We start from the raw sequence: 24,865 nt of genomic DNA, 5'->3' as shown, positions 1-24,865 counted from the left end.
GACCAGCTTCTGCGTGTTTTACTTTATCATTTCCGAAAACATAAAAACAGTAATGCTGCCCTCTACAGCATTGGAGGTATACTAACGTTATTTACTGTAAAGCGCCAAGCCGTAGTCGTTGAATGATAAAGCTAGATAGATAGATAGATACTTTATTGATCCCCATGGGGAAATTCAAGCTATTGCATAATAGTGTTATTACCTAGGGGTTCTCAACATTTTCTCATAGTTATTCATACGTGTATCAGGTAGTGATGGCAGTCTGACACTGAAGCTTCGATACGTGCTTCAAACCAGTAACTACACTTCCATTTGAACCACTGCTCCGAAGCTTGCTTTGCTACGGAAATATGGCGTCCGAAGCAGAAACTGCTTCATTCTCTGAAAGAATCACCCGAGTGGTTCGCAGTAGGGTTGGGCGAATGAAGCCCTATGAGGCTTTGGAAGGTTCTTCCTGATTGTATCGTAAGTGTTTCGAAGTGTCAAAGCATCGCATACAAAACAGTGACATCTGGTGGTTAGCAGACATAACGGCGGCTCTCATTAGCGATTAAACAATCACAGACGAAGCCACATGCCGACCAAATGGCCCTTCTCTGACACTGGTAAAAAAAGCGGAGAGACAACATGTTCTGTTCCCTTGTGAGTAAAAACTATTAGGCCTACAGTCATTGGAATAAACATTATAGTTTTGATATGCTTCTAATAATTCGAATTGAAAATGTAATGCGCTTGGTTTTAAATAATGCTATGTTTCCGTGAAAACCTTAAAATGGCCTTGGGAGGGTGGTAGCGTGTTCGTATACCGCGCGCACGACCGCGGTTCAAATCCTGCAATGTTCATAATTGCCATGAGTTAGCAATATTTGATATTGCATGCTTGTCTATAGTGGTTGTGTTTAAGACTTCATTTGATGTTTTGCAAAAACGAATGGCAAAATAACGTAGGCTAATTGCTGCAGATGACCACAGCAGTGTCAGATAACAGAAAACATATAAAGGGCATTGTGAAAACATGGGGCATTGTGTACAGTGGGGATTGTGAAGTGCTTGTGTAGGGCTACAATTTTAGAAGGGTGCTTGTGCAACAAAACATATGTGTTGGGGACTTGTGCTGGGTTTATCGAACCCCTAACGCTTTAGGGGTTTGATACAAGCACCGGTGCCCCTGTGTCAAATGTCCCATTTAAACTTTTCAGTGACGTCCGAAGCTTCGTACGTCATCAGTCACGTGACCTTACAACTTTGATACGCGCTCCGATACATTGCGCCGACTTCCCATCCCTAGTTCGCAGCGCCACCGCCTCGTGAACCAATTGTGCTGCCACTGCAACTGGCACGGCCTCGTTTCTAGTCTGAATTGTAGCGCGCTCAAAGCATAAACACTTTAGGCTTTTAACACTTTAGGCTAATGCAAAACATTGCGTTTGGTTCATAGCCTCCATGTGACAAGCATAGTTTGTTCATATCGATTTATTTTTATTACAATGTAAGATATACGTGGGAAAACTTTATTCTGATGGCTCCTGATCAATCTTAGTTTGTATAAATAATGATATCCCATTCTTATTCATGTGCACTACGTATGTGTGGGGGTGTGGTGGTTAGGTGCGTGCACTAGATTTATTTCACTAGTAAAGCTTCCTGCCCACTATCTAGCCGGGATAATTTAGATGCAGTCTTGGCTTTTCACCAGGAGAGGTCGCTGTTACTGAAGCTTCGAGTAATGAACCCATTTTTGAATCAATTGTTCAAAGTGGTTCAGTGCTTCACCAAAGCTTCATTTGCCCATCACTAGTATCAGGGCCTTTAAAAAAGATTTTCAATTTGGGCTAGATTTTTTCTGTAGCTGAAATACATTTTATTTTATTTTGAAGTAGTCAACCAGTTACCACCAGCCAGAGTTGGGTGCCTTGTCTCCAGATGCGGCTTATGAAGCCTTTAGCCCTTCATTTGACATCTAAGCAACACTCAGCACTCGAGCAACTTTTGGGCTCAACATCATTGCCTCCATTAAGGTTCGCAGAACCTTATTTTGGGAAAATATTAGGCCTATCAATGACATTTTCCCCACTTCAGGGACCTCCATTTTTTAGGCACACCACAGCATAGAACATTAGCACACACACACACACACAGGCACGCATATAGTATTGGTATCGGCAATTATAACGACTGTTAAATAATTACAAATTCAGTAAAGGAAAACTGAATATTGATTCTTCATTTAGGCTGCATTTCCAGTATTGGCGTTACGTAGTTTGTCCACCAGATGGCGCAGCGTCTTGCTGCAAGACACACATGCGTTACTAGACTGGTTACCACTTCACTCACTTACACAAAAGTAGCTTACGGCAGATAATGTCTAATAAGGCTAGGATGATTTTTACATGAAATGTAATTCCCATTTCTTCTTGAAGCCAAAATAAACCTGAGAATGTTTATTGGACATGCTTGTTTTTTACAGCAGGTTAATCTTACACCAGCTTATATCCATATAGGTAAAATTATGTTACTATTAGCATTGGGTGATGAGTGATGGAGGCTAGTTTGAAAAATATTTCTTAACTCAGTGGATTCAACATTTACTGTAAATCCAGTACAAATAAAGTATTGAGAATGGGGATTTGTGTTTACAGTTTTGAGAAAAGGGTCTACAGCCTACAATGCACTCTAATGCCTCACTGATAGTTTCTGTCCATTGTTGATATGAACCTGCATTATTCAGCAACCTGTTTGCACTCTGAACTGGTTTATATTGGTTGTGTTACTTCATTTGCTTTGTTTGTGTTTACCTTTTTCCTCTTGTGCTTACCATTATGCATCACAAGTGCATCACAGTGCAAAATGTGTTTTACTGCATGAGAATGTGGTTAGAGTTTTGCAAAAAGACATTGTTTGGTTTTGAGGCGATTGTTCAGTTTTGCTATAGCCTGGGTGCGTCCGAACTTAGTCCCGCCCACAATATTTGAGCTCGGGAAGTTCGGTCTGGCATTGCTCCATTGTGGAGCAATCAAATTGGGCTTTACGATGATGGACAGGTGAGCAACAGCGCCTGGTCTATCACGTCATCTGAGCACACTTAGATTAGGCCTGTTTGAAACAAAAACGCTGTGGCAAGAAGGAGACATGGTTTTTAAGACTCCATATGGAAAATGCATATTATTTAATGAGGTTTTATCACTGAAAATTATTATTTCTGAAAACTTTGGCCAAAATTGAGATGTGGGAAAACTGGTTTCACTTTCATCAAGGGAAAACAGTGTTGTTGCATTGTAACATGTGATTGACCACCTGTTCGAGGGATTTGCGACAGCCTTTCCCAGCTGTTTAACATGTTTGTAGCATATCAGTGTTCAACAGAATTATTTTTAAAAACGGAGGGGATATAGGCTATCAGTTTTTTCCTAATAGCCTACCCTACTACGTATCTCTAGATTTCGCTAATGAGTGTTGTAGGAGTTATTGACGGCACTAACTTTTACAAAAGACCAGAAAACAATGTTAAGGCATTTGTGGAGAAGGATGGTTCGTGTGTTTTCTTCCTACACCTCACGGTAAGCTATTTCGTTGCTCTGATTGGTTAGGTCTATCCAATTGAGTGCAGAGGCATTACCCCCCTGTATCGGTTGAAACATGCCCCATAATTACGTCCCAATGGAGCAGTTTCAGACTCATATTCTGACTAGATTTTGCTTGAATGTTGTGCTCTAATCCAGCCATGTGAATATTAAACACTGGACAATCATTTTTTGCAATGCTTTTATTTATAGAACTTTTTCATTGTATACATCACATTGGCCAGATACATTTTCTTACAGTAGGATGGCATTTATGCAATTGGAGCAAAAGCCACCATGTTATGGCAGCAGATCCAGTATCTGTGTCATTCAGGAATTAGCAAAGCACTCTGGAAAGTAATGGACGCGTGCAAAAATCGTGTTTTCAACAAAAAATCTTTATCTAAGAAAATGTCTATTTCAAATTACATAAACATTAATAAAGGTTTTCTTCCTATTACAGTTCCTTCAGTAATCTCTCAACACGACAAGCACGTTCAAAAAAAACTGTGTGCATCCGTGCTCCCCAATCCATCCATTTCTTATCTACCAGTCTTCAAGCCCAAAATGCGTCTTTACACACGCTATCAAAATAAAAGTCTCCATTTTTAAATTACTATTAACTTAGAATGAGATTATGCTTTCTTTCATGAAATGATACATAAATTACAAAAATACTCACACACAAATAAACAAATATGAAATTTTGCTCTAACACTCCGGCCCCTAATTGCATAGGCGGGATGCATAACAATTACAAACTTACAAAATAGAGCCATATCTATATCAATTCAACATCTACTGTACATAATAATTTTAATCTATCAATCAAACTTCAGATAGTAGATCCGTCAGCAGTCCTTCCTTGAATCATTCTGCTTCCTGCAAAAGACAAAGTTTGTTAGTTGGTCTATCTAATAGGCTAGTCTTGGTTTGAACTTGAACCCGTCGGACGGCTCCTCTTTCATCTGGGTATAGGTCTGCCGGACTCTTCAAGTCAGCCAGGCATTCCTTGGGGCAGAACTATCCACAATGAGCACAAGGTCTCCACGTGTGGAATTTCTCTTGTGAGCATGCCACTTCTGTCTCTCCTGTAGCAATGGGAGGTATTCCTGGGTCCATCTTGACCAAAATAAGTTGGCCATATATTGTATTTGTCGCCATCTTCTACGGGAGTAGACATCATCCCTGTTAAACACGCCAGGCGGTAGAGCTGGTTGTTTCTTCATTAACAGAAGATGATTGGGAGTCAAAACCTCTAGGTCATTGGGATCGTTGGAGGCAGCAGTTAAAGGACGGTCATTGATGACTGCTTCAACTTCGCATAGTAGAGTGTGAAGACCATCGTCATCTAAAACCTGCTGTCTCAATACAGAGTTCAACACCTTCCTGACAGTGCGAATCTGTCGTTTCCATATTCCACCTTGATGGGAGGCAGTAGGGGTGTTAAAAATCCAGGCGATGCCTTTCTGCATCAGGCCATCTCTGATTTGAGAGTGATCAAGCTCTTCTAAGGCCTCTCGGAGTACTCTCTCGGCACCCATAAAATTGGTGGCATTGTCAGAGCGCATAGTAGACACTTGACCTCTTCTGCTGATAAATCTTCTGATGGCATTAACACACGATGAGGTATCTAAAGAGTGAGCCAATGTGGACTGCTCTAAGTGCTAGGCATGTGAACAGGACGCCATAGCGTTTCACCATGCTGTGTGCCCTTCTGACCTCAAAGGGTCCAAAATAGTCTACGCCTACATGCGTAAAAGGAGGTTGGTCTGGGAGTACACGTTCCTCAAGTAAGTCTGCCATTTTTTGCTCTGCAGGCCTTGCGTGCAGTTTCCTGCATGTAATGCATCTGGATATGACTGTGCGGGTGGCTCTGTTCAATCCTGGAATCCAGTATTGCTGCCTGACCTTTGCAATTAACTGATTTCTTCCACAGTGACCATTCTGAAAGTGGACATGCAGCAGAATCAGCCTTGCAAGGTGGTGATCCTTGTGTAGCACAGCCGGGCACCTGGATTCTTCTGGCATGGCTGACTTGTTCAACCGACCACCCACTCTGATGACACCATCTTGCAGGATCCAATCTGTAGAGCGGACTAGACTTCTTAACTTGGGAATCTTTACCTTGGAGTGAGGCCAACTCCTCTGGATACATCTCATTTTGACTGTGACGTATCAGCACAATTTCGGCATCTTTCAAATCTTGCACTGATAAAGGTTTCTTCTCCAATGACTTTCTCAATCTTTTCATTTCTTCTTGAACTTTCAAGATCTGTTTTCTTTAATCTGTCTCCCTCAGAGCAACAACAGCTTTGCATTCCTTTCTCTTGATGGCAAAGTAGTGAAGCAAGTCTTTCAAACGCAGCATCCATGCAATAGCTTTCTTCAATCTATGCCAGTCAGAGTAGTATTCCACCAACTTTGTCAGGGCTGCAACTTTAGTTGTGCTGACGAGACTGACAAGGGTTGTCCTTCTGATTTCACCATCATCATCCATAGTGCTGTGTATGTCAGGTCTTGTAGGCCACTCACGCACATCTTCACAAAGGAAATGTGGACCATGAATCCAGTTGTCATTCTTGATGAGTGATGTAAACCTCATACCTCTTGAAGCTATGTCTGCTGGATTGCGTGAACTATTCAAAGTCAAAGTCAAAGTCAGCTTTATTGTCAATTTCTTCACATGTTCCAGACATACGAAGAAATTGACAATAAAGCTGACTTTGACTTTGACTTTGACTTTGACTTTGAATAGTTCACGCAATCCAGCAGACATAGCTTCAAGAGGTATGAGGTTTACATTCACGTATCTCCACTGAGATGGTAGCTTCTCGAATGAATGCAACCCGATCGGCCACAAAGGTCTTGAAGCGTAAAGCATCATTCTCTAGGTACCTGAGTACAGTCAGACTGTCCGTCCAAAAAACAGACTCTTCAAGTGTGGTCTCCATTTCCCGTCTTAACAGTCTGTCCACTTTTACTGCTATGACTGCAGCAGTCAGTTCCAGTCTAGGAACTGTTACTTTCTTCAGAGGTGCTACTCTGAATTTAGCCATAAGCAGTGTACAGCACCTCTGTCCATCCTCCAAAATGTACGAAGCTGTGCCGTAGCCGCTCTCACTTGCATCTGAGAAATTGTGTATCTGAGCTTTGAGAGTGGGACCAAAGTCATCTGGCTTGATACACCTGTCCATCTGGAAGCTGGACAGCTCCTGCAGCTCTGCAAGCCACTGAAGCCACTTTTGTGAGTGCCCTTTGTTGATCTCCTCATCCCAGCTCAATTTATCTTGGCAAAGCTCTCTCAAAATCAGTTTAGCTGGGAGGATACATGGAGCTACTAGGCCTAAAAGATCATATACTGAGCTCACTATCGAGAGTATTCCTCTTCTAGTGGTTGGTCTTTCCGGCACGTTCACACTGAACCTGAAGGTGTCTGACTCTGTACACCACTGGACCCCTAAGGCTTTTTCTGTTGGTAGAGTGTCCTTGCTCAGGTCTAGGTCTTTCACCTCCACAGCTCTCTCATTCATAGGGATACATGACAGAACTCTTCTATTATTACTGACCCACTTTGTCAGCTTAAATCCACCTCTTAAGCATAAATCTCTCAGAGACTGTGACAGCGCAACTGCCTGGTCTTCGGAAGCTACAGCACAGCTTGGGGAGGAAGTAGCCCCAAAAATGTGTACAGTCATTCTGTACTCTTCTAGTGTTCCATTCAAGTCTCCGCCTGGCCACCAGAGGAAACGCAAGTCAGAGTCCTTGGGGGGTACCCTGACCTGGTAAAACATTGCCTCTATATCAGCCATCATTGCAACTGGCTCCTCTCTAAACCTTGTCAACACTCCTATCAAGGTATTTGTGAGATCAGGGCCCTGGAGTAACTGGTTGTTCAATGAAACTCCCTGATATGTTGCGGTGCAATCAAAGACGACTCTGATTTTCTTCTTTTTGGGATGGTACACCTCATGGTGCCATAGTGCCTCTCCCTCCTTGCACTGACAACTATCTGCAGGCACCTTTGCTGCATAGCCTTTTGCTATAATGTCATGCATGAAGGCCTAGTCAGTGTGGAACTCTGGGTTCTTAATGAGTTTCCTTTTGAGGTTGATTGCTCTTTGTTCTGCATGGCTGCGATTACTGGGAATCTGCATAGACTTGTTCTTAAATGGGAGACTGATACAGTAATGTCCATCAATGAACTGACAAGACTGTTCCACATCCAGGCGCGTAGCAAGCGTGGGGGATGTGGGTGTTATAACGTGCACACTTTTGCTGGAACACGATTCTATCCCCCACACTTTTTGCCAGATTAAAATGAAAGAAAAAAATATGGAAATAAACGCTCCCGTAAAGAGTTGGAACCGTATCTACCATAACGCACACACAAAGAGACACACATAGGTCTGTTGATTTGATTGAATGGTCATCCAGCCAATCACATCAAGTTAGCCAGTGAAGAACCAGAGCCGCTCTGATCAAATTCAAAGTGTGCATCTTTCAAGGTGCTGCTACTTGGGTCGGCATTATAACGTCTGCAGTGAGCAGATTTCAGGTAGAATTGAAATGATAATTGTTAGGCTACTGCATTATGCTAATTTAGTAAACCAAAATTCACTGTCTGACTGACAGTTTTTGTCACAATGTATAAATGCAGAGAGTCAAAGTGAAAGCGGGGGTGCGCGCACCAAGGCATTTGTTGTTTGTGCAGAAAGACCTTTGGCTACTGTTCTCAGAGCATTATGCTTTCTCTGTCTATGATCTGCAGCTTTTCTCAAACTATGGGCCTCCTCAACAATTAACCAACTGGTCCACGAAGCCTGCGAAATTAAGTTATGCCCAGTGCTTCTGATCTGATTTCACTGTCAATGTGTGTCGTAGTGCTACATCTACTGGAGATCTTAATGTCTTAAATACAGTACGATCGCGTTCCGTTTAGAACATCTTATTTTGATACAAACGGAGGCGTCAAGACACATTTGCGTTCTACATCTGAGAACTAAGATTTCCAGCATGTAGGCTATAACTCAAATAGAACGCTTATGAGCGCTCATGCAATGTGTGTGTCCCTGCAGCAAGTGAAACTGGAGGTAACGTGGGCTAGAAGCAACAATAGTTTAAACAACAACGTGGCTTCCTGTAACTAGCCTATTAATGGAAAAAGCATAGAAACTGCTAATCATAATCTTTAAATTGACATTAATTAAGCTGGCTATATGCAACACAATTTATTTATATTCCCTTTGCATATGTTTGGGTAGACTTCAAACGTTTTTGAATTTGAGCTTACAGTTCTGTCACTATTCTGTCCTTTACATGTATTTAGGTATTAGTGATACCTCGAAATTAGGCTGCTGTCTGTTAGGACAATTTATTGTAGCCTGCTAACCCATATGCACAAAGCATAATTTCTGAAATTATTTCTTGATTTATAACATGAGATACAGTATGTCTCCATGTAGGGTAGGCCTAGTGTCAAATAGTGAAGTGATAGGTAGATCGATCATGTAGGCCTACATGTCACATGAGTCACACATATGAGGGGCGCTGCTTGTTCTGTCCCTCCCAAACTGCATTAAAATGGTGTGTTTAGCAATCAGAATTTCAATTTTTTTCGGGGTAGAAACTGCCGGACACCAATATAGTCCGCACCCTTCTCAGAAAATACTTACAACGTCCCTGTAGGGAGTTATTTATAATTTGGCAAGATTGTTTCATTTTCCTATCCCACAACCCCCACACTTTTAAAAAGCTTGATACGCCCCTGTCCACATCCTTCATGAACTGCCGATCATCCTGTGACATCTCTGTTCTGTCCTCACAGCTGCGCTCTGCGAAGTCAGAGTTGAACTGCTGAATTAACAACTCTTCAATGCTTGCCACGGATATTCTGTTTGCAGTGAAACTCTGCAATCTTTCATCTGTGTCCTCAAGATGATCTCTCCTGGTGGGACCATTGACAGTCCATCCAATTGCTGTTCTTACTGCATATGGACAGTCACCTTGGCTATTGATGACTTGCCACGGCTCTATTGCCTTGTGAGCATTAGCGCCAATCAACAGGCCAATCTCTGCCTTGATACTCGGAAGGCGTACTTCTTCAAGGTAAGTCCACCTCTGGAGGTCTTTCTGATGAGGAATGTTCTCTTTCTTGACAGGAATATCAGGCTGTGTGAACACTGAAGGTAAGTCAACATACTTGTTCTCTTCAAGTCCACTAACTTCCAGGTCTGACAGGATATGGCTATGGACAAGCTTTTCCTGACCCATAGTTCGGATCAAAATCTCTGTCTTCCTGCCTCTAAGGTTCAGCATTCTCATGACCTTTTCCGTACAAAAGGTCGCTGAACTGCCTGGATCAATGAAGGCATATGTCTCCACTCTCTGTGTACCTTTCTTGGACTTGAGCCTTACAGGAACGATGGCCAAAACACATTCTCTGTTTCCGGCCCCTGTGTACGCACATGTCTCCTGTCCTACAGCAATGGTGGTCTGAGTCTTAGTTGTGCTGTTTTTACCCTCCTTGGCTAATGCCTTTTCATCCTTTTGCACATGCAGAATGCTTGGATGTTTCAATGAGCATACCTGACATGTCAATCTTCTTGAGCAATCCTTACTAAGGTGACCTTGTGTAAGGCACCCAAAGCAGAGACCTTTGGATTTCAAAAACTCAATCTTATCCTTGTGTGCCTGCTTCAGGAGTTTCTCACAGTTCGCCAGTATGTGCCTCTTCTCACAGTACACACACACATCCTGACCAGCTTTAACACAGTCTGTCTTTGCACCTTGGTTTGACTGCAAGTGTTTCTGTTTTTCAGGAGCGATGCTGGTAGCAAAGCTCAGGAGCGATGCTTGTAGCAAAGCTGCTACCCTTCGTGGTGCTTCCTTTTAGGTTCTTCATAGAAGTGCCTTTTTCCTTTTGTCTGCCAGATGGAACGACTTCCTGAGGATTACCAAATAAAGGATCTATGGCAACCTTAGCTTGTCTCTCTATGTAATTAACTAAGTCTGCAAACCTAGCTCTTCTCCTTCTGCTCTCTTGCATTTCAAAAGCCACATGTCTCCATTTCTCCCTCATCTTGTAAGGCAGTTTAGAAAGTATGGCTCTCATATTTGTTGGATTATCCATTTCATCCATGTAGTCAACATCCTGCATGGTGTTTCGGCATCCAATCAAGAAGAGAGCATGCATTCAATTCCTTAGCATCATCTGTTTTAATCTGTGGCCAATTCAAAGCCTTTTCAATGTAAGCCATTGCTATTTTTAACTCATCACCATAATGTTGATGAAGCAGTAGTCTGGCTTCTCTGTAGCCCTTCTCTGGCCGCATGTGTTCACAGCTTCTCACCAGATCTTGTGGCTCTCCACTAGTATACTGCTCCAAAAAGAAAAGCTTGTCTCTGTCATTGTGTGTTTTGCTGTCAATAGCATTGTCAAAGGCTGTGAGAAAAGACCTATATTTAAGCGGATCACCAGAGAACACAGGAATGTCTCTTTTGGGTAATAAAGACAGAGTTTGCTGCTGAACCAACATCTCAGTGATCATGTTTTGATAGTGCATCACTTCATAAATCCTGTGACCTGTAGGCATGGGCTCCTGAGGATCTTCAGGTGGGGTTCTGTTTGGGTGATGGAAATGTGCACGAGTTGCACGTGCCGGGTTCCTACCCGTAGTATCTCTAGCAGTATCGTCAGGGATATGATATTCCTCTTCCTCATCATCACCTGTTGGGCCGCTAACTTCACGCACTGGGTGGGTTCTACCAGCACTTGTATAGGATCCAGCATTATACCAATACCTGTGCTTGGCAACCTGGACTTGACATATTTATTCATTGCATCACGAGGACTATCATGACTCTCGAACACCTTCAGCTTGGCAGTAGACGCTGCTATTGCAGTTTCTAATTCTAACTGCTCAATCTCAGCTCTCAGGTTAGCTTCTTGCAACTGCATTGCTTTCTTCTTTTTCAGTGATGCTGCCTGTGCTAGTAGAGCAGCTCTTTTAGCCTCTTCTCTCATGCGTACAACAGAACTAGTACAAGACACAGCCGAGGAGCGCCCCCACTGATGGAACCAGCTTTACTCTTGTTTCTTTGACCATGTAAAGCTACTTCTGAGACACTGTTGTGCGGAGCAACCTTCTTCAATACTCCTTTGTTCTTTAATCCACTTTTCTGTTCAAATCACAAATCCTTTAATGACATCTGACTTCGGCTCATACCAGTTAAACTGATCTGTACTTATATCCTCTTCTGGTAACAACTGTGCAACACTGTCATTGAGCATGATAAATTCTTCGTACAGCTTGTAAAAACCTTGCAGCAGTTCAGATTCCACTTTATTAACATGCTCCCCATGAATTCTCATGTTATCAAGTTCTTTCATTTTGGTTGTTATCTGAGCCATTTTCGTTTTTCTTTGACCAATGAGTCTATGTAGCTTCTCTTCAAGTGCCTTTTGTGTGTACTTGGGCTCCCTCTTGTGGTCAATTGCAAGTGGTGTACCACCTGCTGCATCTAACTTTTTTATCCGCCATCTTGTAAATTTTACTCAGTGACTAAGCACAATTTCCAACGAACTTTCAAACACTCATAAACTTAAAAATGTCCTTCAGTAGTCTTCTTCTGTATCTTCACCACTTAACTAAACTTGAATGAACTTCAACACGTGTAATTTAGGCAGGATGAGCACGAGTTCCTTGGGCTAAGCTCCTTTACAACTCCATTAGCATCGTTAGCTTATTTGCAGGAAAGCTGTACTTACAAAGCACCGTCAATCTCGAGAATGGCTCCTTTACCCTCACCATCAATCAGCTTCGTCCAAATTGTTTCTTTTCCCAGCTGAATGTCTGTTCTTTCCGTATGGAGAAGTTTTTTGACTATATGTTATGGCAGCAGATCCAGTATCTGTGTCATTCAGGAATTAGGAAAGCTAAATGACTCGTGCAAAAATCGTGTTTTCAACAAAAAATCTTTATCTAAGGGGCCGTTTATACGAGAACGATTGTGAAGGAAGACGACAAAATATTTTATCATAAGTGCCTTTCGTTTACACGGCGACCCCGCCATCGGGGCTTGAAGACGCAAAAATCTGAAGACTCCTTCCAGAGTGTAGAGTTTTGAAGACGACCCGGGTTGCGTCTCCGTCTAAACGGCTAAACCAAAGATCCTTGATTACCTCTCTGGCTAAACTGTCAAATTAGAATGTCTGCGCGTGACGTACCGGGGTTCTATCACACCACCACCCAGCGGTCTGGAATGCATATCCAATCGAATATCACATACTCTTGCGTCTTCATATAAACAAAGATTTCCCCCTGAGAATGCTCGTCTAAACGCGAATAAAAAAATAAAGACGAGACGCCACTTCTGCGTCTTCTCTTTTCATCTTCACCGAATAAACGTAGCCTAAGAAAATGTCTATTTCAAATTACATAAACAATAATAAAGGTTTTCTTCCTATTACAGTTCCTTCAGTAATCTCTCAACACGACAAGCACGTTCAAAGCACGGACAAGCACGTCCATCTCTCATCTACCAGTCTTCAAGCCCAAAATGCGTCTTTACACACGCTATCAAAATAAAAGTCTCCATTTTTAAATTACTATTAACTTAGACTGAGATTATGCTTTCTTTCATGAAATGATACAGAAATTACAAAAATACTCACACACAAATAAACAAATATGAAATCTTATCTATGGCTCTAACACACCATATTGTTCTGCCTGTCAAAGATAGTGTAAAACTGTCTGATGAAAACGTCACCCAGGATCCAGAGCTGGTCAGTACCTTCATTACCAAAGCCAGTGGTACAGTTGGATCCCTGTAAAACACATATCATGGTGCTCATGTAAGTGAAAGCTTAAGACGGCATTTATTCCACCACTAACTATAATATGCTCATAGCGTTGTGTGCACCCACCTGAGACACATAGGCAGATGCTGGGATAGTGAAAGCCTGTCCGTTGATATTGAAGGTGACCTCGGGCATGCTCTGGATGTTATCACAGGATACAGTTGCCTATAAGGAAGACACACCTGAGTTAAAACAATCCTTTGTTTTTTGTTTTTTTCTCCGTCAATGAACAAATTCAGATTTCTTAAATACTTACATCACCATACGAGTCAGTGGTGGCACCAACCCCGGCATTCATGTTGCTGATGTCAGTGGAAGGTCCAACAATGAGGGAGGTTCCGGTGTCAACAATGGCCTGACATCCACCAGTACAAGCAACAGCATTTCCATTGATGGTGACACTGTAATGGCGCAACAAGATGATGTCATATGGGAAAAGCAGATCGATATGCGTCTCAGTGTATGCCTCTGGTTGTGGATTGGACCTGTTTAATACCTGTCCATCTAAATCTGCCAGTACGTCTCTGAGGTCAGAGGAACCCAGGTGAGGCTGCTGGTGTAGTATGAAGAGTCAGTCTCACCAAACAGCACCTCACTGCCTGACTCGCTGTCCCTGAAACAACAACAGACAAGAAATTTAGCTCATCCTTCAGTCACTTGCACCTTTAAGAAACCACTATTGATTAAAAAAAAGAAAATTTTGGACTTTCGAGGGTTGTAACATGGCAGACTCACCCACTCAGATAGACAGAGAATAGGGCCTGGGAGACCAGACCCTGACTCATCATGTTGTCGAAGACGGGGGTGGCTCCAGAGGCAGCAATGGCAGGGAAGGCAAGACCCAGGATACCGTCCGCCACCATGTTCTCCAAGAACGCGGCCTCGGTTTCACTCAGGCCAAAGATCTGGTTGCTCACAGTGATTCCGCCCACCTTGAAGAATAGAAGTCACAAGGTCTAAATGCTGTCTAATGTAGACATCTCATTTAGGTGAAGTAACCACTATATGTTGACTTGGGGACTCGGGGTGAAATACCAAAAAAAAAAAAGACATCTGGACTATCAGCACTGATTTTTCTACTACAATTCTGACAGCTCAATCAGAACAGTTTAATTGATCTATAATGACCTCCAGGGTGTCATAATCCAGAACTCCAGTCATGCTGCCAGTCCCGTACGCGATCTGAAGACTCTGTTGAGTGGCCTGGTACTGTAGGTGCTGGAACTCTGAGGGTCTAACTCCTGATGGTTACCTGAAAGAGTGGGACATTTTAGTGCCATTTCAGACAGCAGGTGATAAAGCCATTTTAAAGGTGCTCGAATCGATGCCACATGTTTTTAAGGCTAAAACATTTATGTCACTTACTGCAAACATCACCTAACCCAGTGGTTCTCAAATGGGGGTACGCGTACCCCTGGGGGTACGTGAAGGCACTCCAGGGGGTATGGGACATTTTAAAATATACATATATTTAAAAAGTAGAATCCATGCAAAAATACTTTTAAAACAATTATTTAATATATATTTCAGGAAAATATAAGTTCATAAAATGAATTTTATATTTCAGTTGGCTATTAAATTTATTTATCCTAAAAACCCAGATTCCCCCCATACCAGGATGGTTCGATCCAACCTGTCACATGCCACCCGCCATCAGGCATCACCTGTCAATCACTGTCAAAACTCAAACGATGTTGTGGTTGAAGCGTATCGGTAATTCTTGTGAAAACACGGAGGGACAAGTGGCAAAGAAGGCCAAACCAGAGCTGGCAAAATTCCGTCTGTATCTTGAAGAATATTGTGGTGAACTGAGGGGGGCAATGCCTGGAGATAATGAGGGAGCGGTGTTTGATGCCTAATTGCCCTAATTGGACTCACCTGGGTAGGAGACAATATGAGCAGGCAGGTGAGCGACGTGCGGGAGGAGTCCAAGATTGATCTGGAGCGTCCAGGCGGAACGCTGGGGGAGCGTTGGTCAAAACCGGGTACGAATTGTGCTGGTCGCGGTCAGTAGAATCGCCGCCAGTGAAGATAGCTGTAGGTGGGGAGGAAACCTTAGTATCTAGACCAACGCCGAGGGCGGGCGAGTGGGACTACTGGACTCGTGAGCCCCTGCAAGAACTCCTTTGAACTTACATGCTGGACTTATAGACTGCGTAGCCTACATACTGGAATTGCATACTGGAACTTGCATACTGGAACTTGCATACTGGAACTTGCATACTGGAACTTGCATACTGGAACTTACACACTGGAATTTACATACTGGAACCTCGCTGGCCACCTGAAGGTTCGATTCGCTGTCCATTGCCATCAGGCCCCAGGGGAGGGTCTCGGGGAGTCAGATAACTCTAGTGCAATATCATTTATTAGTGACGGGGGTGCAGGGAACCTTTTATTGTGAACACTTGAATGGTGTGCTGTGATACCCGGATGGAGATGTTTTCCTCTTTGTGGTGTTTATGAATTGCTGTGCTTATTTATTGGATTGTTGTTTTGCACGGATTGTGACTGAGGATCCCCAAATCATCTGTCATTGGATTAATTATAATGTCCGGAGCCGACTGGCTGTGTCTGGATTAAATAAAGCTACTTTTGTACTGTCCGTGGTGGTGTGGGGTCTGCCATTCCTCTGAGAGGTCTACCTGGGGGAAGGGACAAAGGGGGTCGCTAGAGGGGGACCTTTTCCTACCCAGGAGATACATTACAATATGTTTTATTGCTCTGTTTTAAGTCTTTTTTTTCTCAATTAAAAATGCTTTGCGCTGGTTAGGGGGTACTTGGCTGAAAAAATATTTCACAGGGGTACATCACTGAAAAAAGGTTGAGAACCACTGACCTAACCAACCGCTAGCTGTCTGTGTCCTGAATACACTGTAAAAAAAACGCCATCTCTGTGGACAGCCCAGGCTCCAAAAACGGCCTCAAAAACAACCTGGGCAAACCTAGCCCATAAAAACATAACAAACTGTTCCAGCAAATCACAGACGAGATGCGCATTTAGGAGAGTTTCAATTGCACGGGAGCAGTACGGGAGGGAGGGAGGGGAAGGAAGTAGCGAGCTAGCTCTCGGTTTTGTTTGAAAGTCAACAGAAGTGATGTTACCCAGCATCGCTTTAATGAAGGCAATGCTGGACATAGTTAAAGGCCTAAACTATGCCACTGCCCGCCATACTCACTGCAAGCGGCACTTCTGCAGTACACAGAGAGCACCCACAGGTTAGAGGAGCCAGTGTCAAAGATAACTTTGAAAGACTGGGGGATGGATGGAGTTCCCAGGAAGATGACACCATAGTAAGACAGCTGAAATTAAGAAAAAGAATACAGTTCTTAATGTAACCTGCGCCATTCAGCCCTGCACACGCCCGACTCGAACCCGCGAACAGCAGCACCTCGGATCGGGAGGCGAGCGCGCTAACAATTGAGCCAATAGCCCAGGCTACTGGCTCGCATGCCAGCAGCACTCTTGAGGCGTCGGGTAGTGAGGTTTACCAACGTTTCACAAGCACAGCTAAGCTAGCTGGCATCCATTACATTAATTAACATGCAGTTAATCAAAACATTATGGATGCAAAAAAACAGTGAATTTGCAGAGTGACAGTTAAAATTCCTTCATTTGCTCATGTGCTGATAAGAACAATAAATATCCATCCAGCTAGCTGAACTGGCAGTATATTCTTCTCGTTAGCACTCTAGAATCCTTCACTTACATCAGCATCATTGGTCATGCCCTCAACGCCATTTTGTGCCTGGAACTTGACCATGGGCTGGTAAGGGAACCTGTTCCTGTACTCCTCCCAAAGACCCTTTTCCTGCAGCGCCTGCCGAGCTGTCTTACCCTTGATCAGGGGCACCCTGAAACACACACACACACACACACACACACACACAAAGAAGGAATTATACTCTGGGAGAAAGTGTAGAAAACAGTATGATAAGCAATGTGATAAGAAGCTGATAGATTTGTAATCACTCATTGAGCATGCACATGACTTGAAAAATGATTCAATATCTTTTCTGTAAATATTGACCATGGTCCATGGGGCAACTTTTTTGGCTCTTACACCTAATGGAGACGTTTTGAAATGGGGTCTTAGACCAACACATATAGTACAATTCATAATTATCTAAATAAAATAACATAATTATAATTTTCCAAGATGAAGATAACATGTCAATAAAATAATCATCATAATTTTTCCCAGATGGAAAGTAATGATAACCTTTCCAAAAGAGCAGCTGTTTCATTCTCTTACAGAAAACCTATTTTTTAAAAGGTGAGACACTACAGGTGAATAAGGTTAAATGTATAAGAAATAGATATCACCATAAAACTTACCCACTTGTTTACTCATATTAGAAAGAAGATTTTTTGTATTACGATTTATCTTAAATTTAAATAAGCAAATGAGGCATTATCTACTGAAATATGCACTATTTTGCATATTTTCCAAAACAGAAATAAGAACATTGGAAAGGTAAATTTCAAAATCAATGTGGCATTTTTGTTGACATAGATACAAACGTTTTTACAAAGGTATTATTGAATATCCCTTCATTGTTCCATACATCATAAAAAATGCCTTGTTTTAGGGATAAAATGTTGAATCGTGAAATATGAATACCAATATGCACCAAAGCTCAATTGCAAGCGTCATAGGGTCTTCCTTTATAACTCCCATTATGCTGACACTCCTGGAGGTGGGAGATGGAGATGGGGAAAGGCAGGTACAGTAGGCGGCCTATTTGAGTGGATTGCATATTCAAGTGCTCTTGCCTTAAAGCCTTCAACTTATCTGACAGGATAAGTCTTCACATGAAGTGATTCTATTTTGAAGTGTGCTGTATGAAATCAGTAATGAGCAGCTTGATGAATATTGAGTTTGATGTAGGTATAATTGCAAAGCTTAGAAGGTCAGGAGGGAAAGTTGAGAAGAAAATGGATTAGAATGGTTGGCATATGGCTACATAACTCTTGCCTTTGATTCACTAGGTGGCACTATTACACCACAAGAGTTTATCAGGTCTCAAACTATGTCATGGAGGGTCATTGGGTTTGATTAACATTCTGTTGGCTGTACATACCAGTGTTGAATAAAGTACTAGAAAGCAATACTTGAGTAAAAGTACAAGTATCGTACTAGAAAAAGACTTTGGTAGAAGTGAAAGTTACCTTTTAGAATATTACTTAAGTAAAAGTCTTAAAGTATCTGATATATACTCTACTTAAAGGAACTACATGTAAGATTGTGGCCAAAACTGGTACTGCAATCAGTTTCAAATTACTGTCGAGTGGTGTATCCCCTCCCCCTCCCCTCCAGATGCCAAAACAATACTGACTTCGTGATTAGTAGATAGGTGGAGGGTGGCGCCTCAGGCCAAAACACAACATGACATGACAAAACACAACATCAACATCAGTTGAGGGCTGCAACTTCACTTTTTAAATGACAATATCCTGGCCGGACAACTGTTGTCAGTGATATAAGTATTTGAAATGAACATGCTTTCTTAATGTCTAGAGACATATCAGGGCCATTTTATGATTAATTGAAATACATTTCTTACATATGGTTCCTTTAAGTATCAAAAGTAATTTTCTGATATTTAATGTACTTAAGTATTTGAAGTAAAAGTAAAAAGCAAGTGGTTTTATTTTGAACTTTTATTGTGAACTTTATTTTGGCTTTCTTATAGTAAAGCATAAAGCATATCAGGGTTCCCATATCTTCTTAATCTCACTCATCAAATCAAAATCACATTCTTTTCTAGGACTTTTCAGGCACAATTATCTTAAGTTCAAAGAACAAACAGCATATTTTTAGAGCTGACATCAAAGAAAAACACAGAAACAGAAATTCACTTTTGTATGAACTTCAGGTAAAAAAAATGAAAAATAAATAACTTATTTCTTTAAAAAAAAAAAGACCTGCTTGTAGGGAGAACATTTTGGTCATGTGGTATGAGGGAGTTTCAGACCCAAGACCGGCCCACGTTTTCCGTAGTGGTGGAAATTGGATAAATTAAGCAACATTTCAGCTCTTACTATCCTGTAGTTTTTATAGTACCATGGTTCAACAAATGTGTAAAGGTTATATAATAATTCACTTCAACTGAGAAGTTAACAAAAAATATTGCACTATTCCACAAGTTAACAAAAACAAAAAGAAAGAAAGAAAGCCTTTGAAATGTAGCTTATCCCACGCTTCCACAAAGAGGCATATTGAACTAATGTTTAGGCTACATGTTTTTTGCATGGGTAGGCTGTTGTTTGGTGATTTAGCCTACTCCTTTACTACACCCTCTTCTGAGAAAACAGGTTTATTATGTAGGGTAATTGCTCTTTCTTACATAAATAACTTTAATTTATCCTCTCTACTTGTCCCTGTAGTCATGGCCTCCTCATCACTAATTTCGGGCTCATCATTTTCAGTGGTCGACTGGTTGATCTACTGCTCAGTCTCTCCTGGCCTCTTTCTACCATCCATCCTTCCTGGCGCTTGTGTCTACTGCAGGGCCGGCTCGGCTATCCGTATCTGAGAAAACTTTTTGGAAAAGACGGGCTATATGGACCCTACCAACTCTTTTTGGGAGGGGAGAACTCCCTCACGTAGGCACCATGCAGAGGCATTGCGTTGGTGTCATGCACATAATGCGGAACATGTCCTACTTTAAGAAAAGATAGACTAACGTGACAAATGTCAATATTTTTATATTTTTTTCCTCGACCGGCCCAAAAGTGAAGCGGCCCACCGGAAATTCTCCCGATTACCCACCCCGGGCCTGATTCAGTCTTACTCTTCTTGGACTGAAGACAAGTCCTGCGATGCTAAATAACCTTTCACAGGCCGCTGAGACAGGTAGCGAGTGTTCAGCTTCACAGAAAGCTAACAAAGTACTTCTTGCAAATACGGCCACGGGTGTATGACGTTATCTTCACCACTACCCTGTTCACCGAGTTCACCACTATCGTCAGGGTGGTCGTCTATGATCACGGGAGGTCCTCCAGTAGGTGCTCGTGCTTCCATGGCGGTTTCAGTTGTGTGTCCTCCTCCTTTAGCAACAAATAAGCGCTGAAATAGAGCGTGCGGAGCGTGCGAAATGCAATCTAGGAGCAGTGATTCTCCAAACCTCCCTTATTGCAGTCGCACACATTTCTTCTAATTTTATGTTTTAGTAACGAGTAACGAAGATGCTTAGTGGAAATATAACGGAGTAAAAGTATACATTTTATCTAGGAAATGTAGTGGAGTAAAAGTGAAAGTTGACATAAATTTATATAGCGAAGTAAAGTAGGCTACAGATCCGTGAAATTTCTACTTAAGTACAGTAACAAAGTATTTGTACTCCGTTACATTACAACACTGGTACATACTGTTCCTATATAGCACATGTACAGTAGGGAGCTGGATTTGAGTGCTTTAGACCAGCGGTCCCCAACCACCGGGACATTCCTAACCGGGCCGTAGCCTACAACAAGAGTTTAAAAAAAAAATGCATGCAAACTAAATAAACTCAATTTAATTCGCAATAATGTCACATTTGCAATAATACCCACTGACGATTGTGAGCCAGATACCTCAAAGAAAAAGAAGGGGTCATTTAATACGAAATATGACGAGTCATATTTAAAATATGGTTTCGCTGAGACCGGTGACTCGCATGCACCAAGTCCTTTGTGTGGTATTTGGCGATAAGTTGTCAAACGAAGCAATGAAACCATCAAAGCTAATTCGACATCTAGAGTCCAAGCATCCTACACTTAAAGACAAACCCCTTGAGTTCTTTGAGCGTAAGAAACGCGAGCAAGAAGGACAAAAAACTAGTGCGTAAAGCAACCACATCAGTGAACGTGGCTGTGCTAAAAGCCTCATAGTGGCTAGTCGGATTGCTAAATCTAAGAAGCCCTTTACTATTGGGGAAGAGTTAATTCTGCCTGCTGGTAAAGGCATGTGCAATGAACTCCTTGGGGAGGCTGCAGCTAAAAAAATAGGAACCGCTTTCTGCAAGCACTGTCCATAGGCGACTTGATGATATGTCAGAGGATATTGAGGCACAGTTGTTAGAGAGGGTGAATGGGTCACCGTGGTAAGCTATCCAAGTTGGTTGGTTGCAGGTCACTGGCCAGAGTGTTTGAGTTGCGAGAGCCGCTGCAGAGATTTCTTACAGAAAAAAAGTCACCGTTAGCTGCATATTTTAGTGATGAGGGCTGGGTGTCAACTCGCTTACCAACTTGCTTAATGACCTCAACCTGTCACTGCAGGGGAGAATGACGACTGTCTTTAAACTGGCAGATAAAGTCGCTGCATTTAAAGCCAAGCTTGATTTGTGGGTACGACGAGTGGATCGGGGTGTATTTGATATGTTTCAAACAGTAGTGGGGGTTTTGGGAGAGACTGAGGCAGGGCCCTTTCTCTCGCAGCTGGTGCGCGATCACCTTGTTGTGCTTTCAAATGAGTTTGAGCGTTACTTCCCATCCTCCAAAGATCCACGGCAAACCAATGGGTGGGTCCGCAACCCATTTGTCAATATCCCGAATAGTCCTAACTTGTCAGCGCAGGAGGAAGAGCAGTTGATCGAATTTGCAAATGACGGTGGTCTTAAGAGTGTGTAGGCTATGAGGAAACCTCTCTGGCGGGTTTTTGGATGAAAACCAAAGCAGAATATCCCGAGATAGCCGTAAAAGCGCTGAAAACGTTGCTACCATTTCCCACCACGTATCTATACGAGGCCAGGTTTTTGGCAATGACTGCAACTAAGACCAAATTGCGCAATCGACTGGACATTTCAAACACACTGAGGGTGTCACTGTCTTCCATCACCACCAGATGGAACCTTCTTGTTGCAAGGAAACAAGCACAGGGCTCCCACTGATTATATTCGTAATGCACGTTTAGTTCCCATGTTTTGTTACCATATTTTGTTAAGCATGTTCACACATGATAGATGTAGCTTCAAGTTGTTCAATTTTCATAGTTCATATTGTTCAATTTTCACTTCTTCAAGTTCACTTTTGACTAGGAGTAGGATATGATAGGACAAGGATATGACTAAGCCCAATGAAATGATTAAAGTAGGAATGAAACGTGACGTGTGCCTTGTGGCAGCTGGTATATACAGTATGTCTGGGGAAGGTTCTGAATCCCTAATTCTTGTTCTTTCTCTGTCTCTCTCTATCTGTTGGTGTGAGTTCGTGCAGTATGTGTGTGTGCATGCATGTGACTATTGCCTCCTCCTTTTCTTCTATGCACAACTTTTCTGTTGAGTGGGCTTTTACCTTAATTTCTATCCTTTTCCCCAACTTTGAGCCCACTCTGTTGATATTGGTATACGACATTTAGGGATGAGGTCACAGAGGGAATCCTTGGAAACAAACTCTATTTAGCCTTGAGTGTGTAGGTACGGGACAAAATTGAGTACAATCAATTCTACCTTTTAGCAAATCGTAGGGGTGATAAAATATAATTGACATGAGGTTTAAAAAGAAGAAAGTTTCTAGCCTGGCTGGGTAAACCAAGATGAATCTGTGAGTGAGCGCATTCAAATTTGCTCAGCAGGTCTGTGTGGCACCGGTCCCACTAAAGCTGATATCCAAATCACAATTATAAAAAAACAAGAAATTATCACATCCGCTTATCCGACATGGGACGGATGATGACAGATAGAGGAGAACAGTTGGTAACACTTTACGGTAAGGGTACATGAATTATCATGAATATTCATGCAGGAATTAACTCAATTTATGCATAATTTATGCATTTCTTTATTCCTTATATCGTAAGTTATGTCCATAACTATGGATCTATGAGACCGACCGATGACCGTCACCACGGTCTTACTGTGAATGATGCCATCCTGGCACCTGTTCCGAGACCATAATGTCAACAATGTCATGTGACTGACCTCTGGAGGCTGAACCCGCAGCATAAAGCAGACGCCTCTTCCTCTTGCCTGGAACGCCTCGCATTCTTCCCGACTGACAAGAGATGGTGGTGACGGTCATCGGTCGGTCTCATAGATCCATAGTTATGGACATAACTTACGATTTATATCGACCTCCCTCAGACCGTCACCACGGTCTTACTGTGGATGCCTAGTACCAACAGTGTCACTAGGGGCCCATCTCAGAAGCAGCTCTAAGAACAGTGGAGCCACTGGAGTACTCCAGGACGCGGCAGCACATATATCATTAATAGCAACTCCCTTCAAAGCAGCCCAGGACGTGGCCATGCTGTGTGTGGAGTGAGCCACCAGACCCTCTGGGATTGGAAAACCTTTTCCAGAGTAAGCATGAGAGATGGTGTCCACCAGCCAGTGAGATAGGCGCTGCTTGGACACTGGCTGGCCAGACTGTCAACCTCCATAGCACACAAACATCTGTGTGTGAGTTTGCCTCTGCTGCCTGGTGTGCTCAAGATAAGCCTTCAGAGCCCTAACTGGGCACAGTGAATCAGGAGCCACCTCCGACTGGTCAACCAGCTCAGGATGGAATGCCTCCAGTTCAATAGCCTGGTTAACTGATTGAGGGGTCAACACCTTAGGTAGAAAAAAGGGGTTAGGCCAGAGAGACACGCCCATATCCTCTGGTTTCCACCTCACGCATTCTGCACTCACAGACAAGGCATGCAGTTCGCTCACCATCTTAGCAGAACACATGGCTAAGAAAAACACCGTCCTATGAGTCAGATATTTCAGCTCCGATCGCTCCAAAGGTTCATACGGAGCCATAGTCAAAGATCTCAACACTAGGGGGAGGTCCCAAGATGGAGCGCGCAATGATCTGCCTGGACGCAGGCGCTTAGCACCCTTTAAAAATTGGGACACCATCGGGAGTTTCCCAACAGAAAGACCATCTACTGGTACATGAAATGCAGATATAGCTGCCGTGTAGACCCTCAAAGTGTTGGCTGCCCTCCCAGCATCCAAGAGAGACTGGAGAAAGAGGAGCACTAGAGCCACTTGACAGGTTTTGGGGTCTTGCCCCTGACCTTGACACCATCCAGAGAAAAAACTCAATTTCTGCTGATAGGTCATACGGGTGGAGGGTGCCCTGGCATTACTAATGGTCTCCAAGAACGCCTCATTCAATTCCAAAGGCAAGGACTGAGGAGAGGCCAGGCCCAGAGTTGTAGAACTGCCGGCCTGGGATGCCAAATCTGGCCCCCCACCTGCGACAAAAGGTCTGCTCTGAGTGGCAGAGGCCAAGGCTGGCCCTTCACAAGACGAAGTAGAGCTGGGAACCAGTGTCTCGCGGGCCAATGTGGGGCCACCAACAGGACTCTGTAGTGTCCCCAAGAAATTCTGCTCAGTACATGCGGGATCAAGGGCAGCGGGGGAAAAGCGTATGTCTGTGTCACCCTGAGTTTCACATGCCTGTCCCTCCGTGGGTGGAGTTTGAAGGAGTTCACCCACCGTTGTAGGGGTCGGGCCCTGAGGAGGC

General features: G+C 42.9%; 1 pseudogene; it reads right to left on the bottom strand.

Annotated features, from left to right (window-relative positions):
• Nucleotides 1-13,272: 13,272 nt before the first annotated feature.
• On the bottom strand, nucleotides 13,273-23,428 carry LOC143113707 (pepsin A-like; annotated as a pseudogene).
• Between the last annotated feature and the right edge of the window lie 1,437 nt (nucleotides 23,429-24,865).

The sequence above is a fragment of the Alosa pseudoharengus genome, unplaced genomic scaffold, assembly GCF_046254945.1.
Source record: "Alosa pseudoharengus isolate Yale_2024_CS ecotype anadromous, Long Island Sound unplaced genomic scaffold, YU_APseudo_1.1 YU_APseudo_1.1_scf_11, whole genome shotgun sequence".
Taxonomy (NCBI): Eukaryota; Metazoa; Chordata; class Actinopteri; order Clupeiformes; family Clupeidae; genus Alosa; species Alosa pseudoharengus.
Note: the sequence above shows the minus strand (reverse complement) of the source record. Positions and strands in the feature narration are given on the sequence as shown.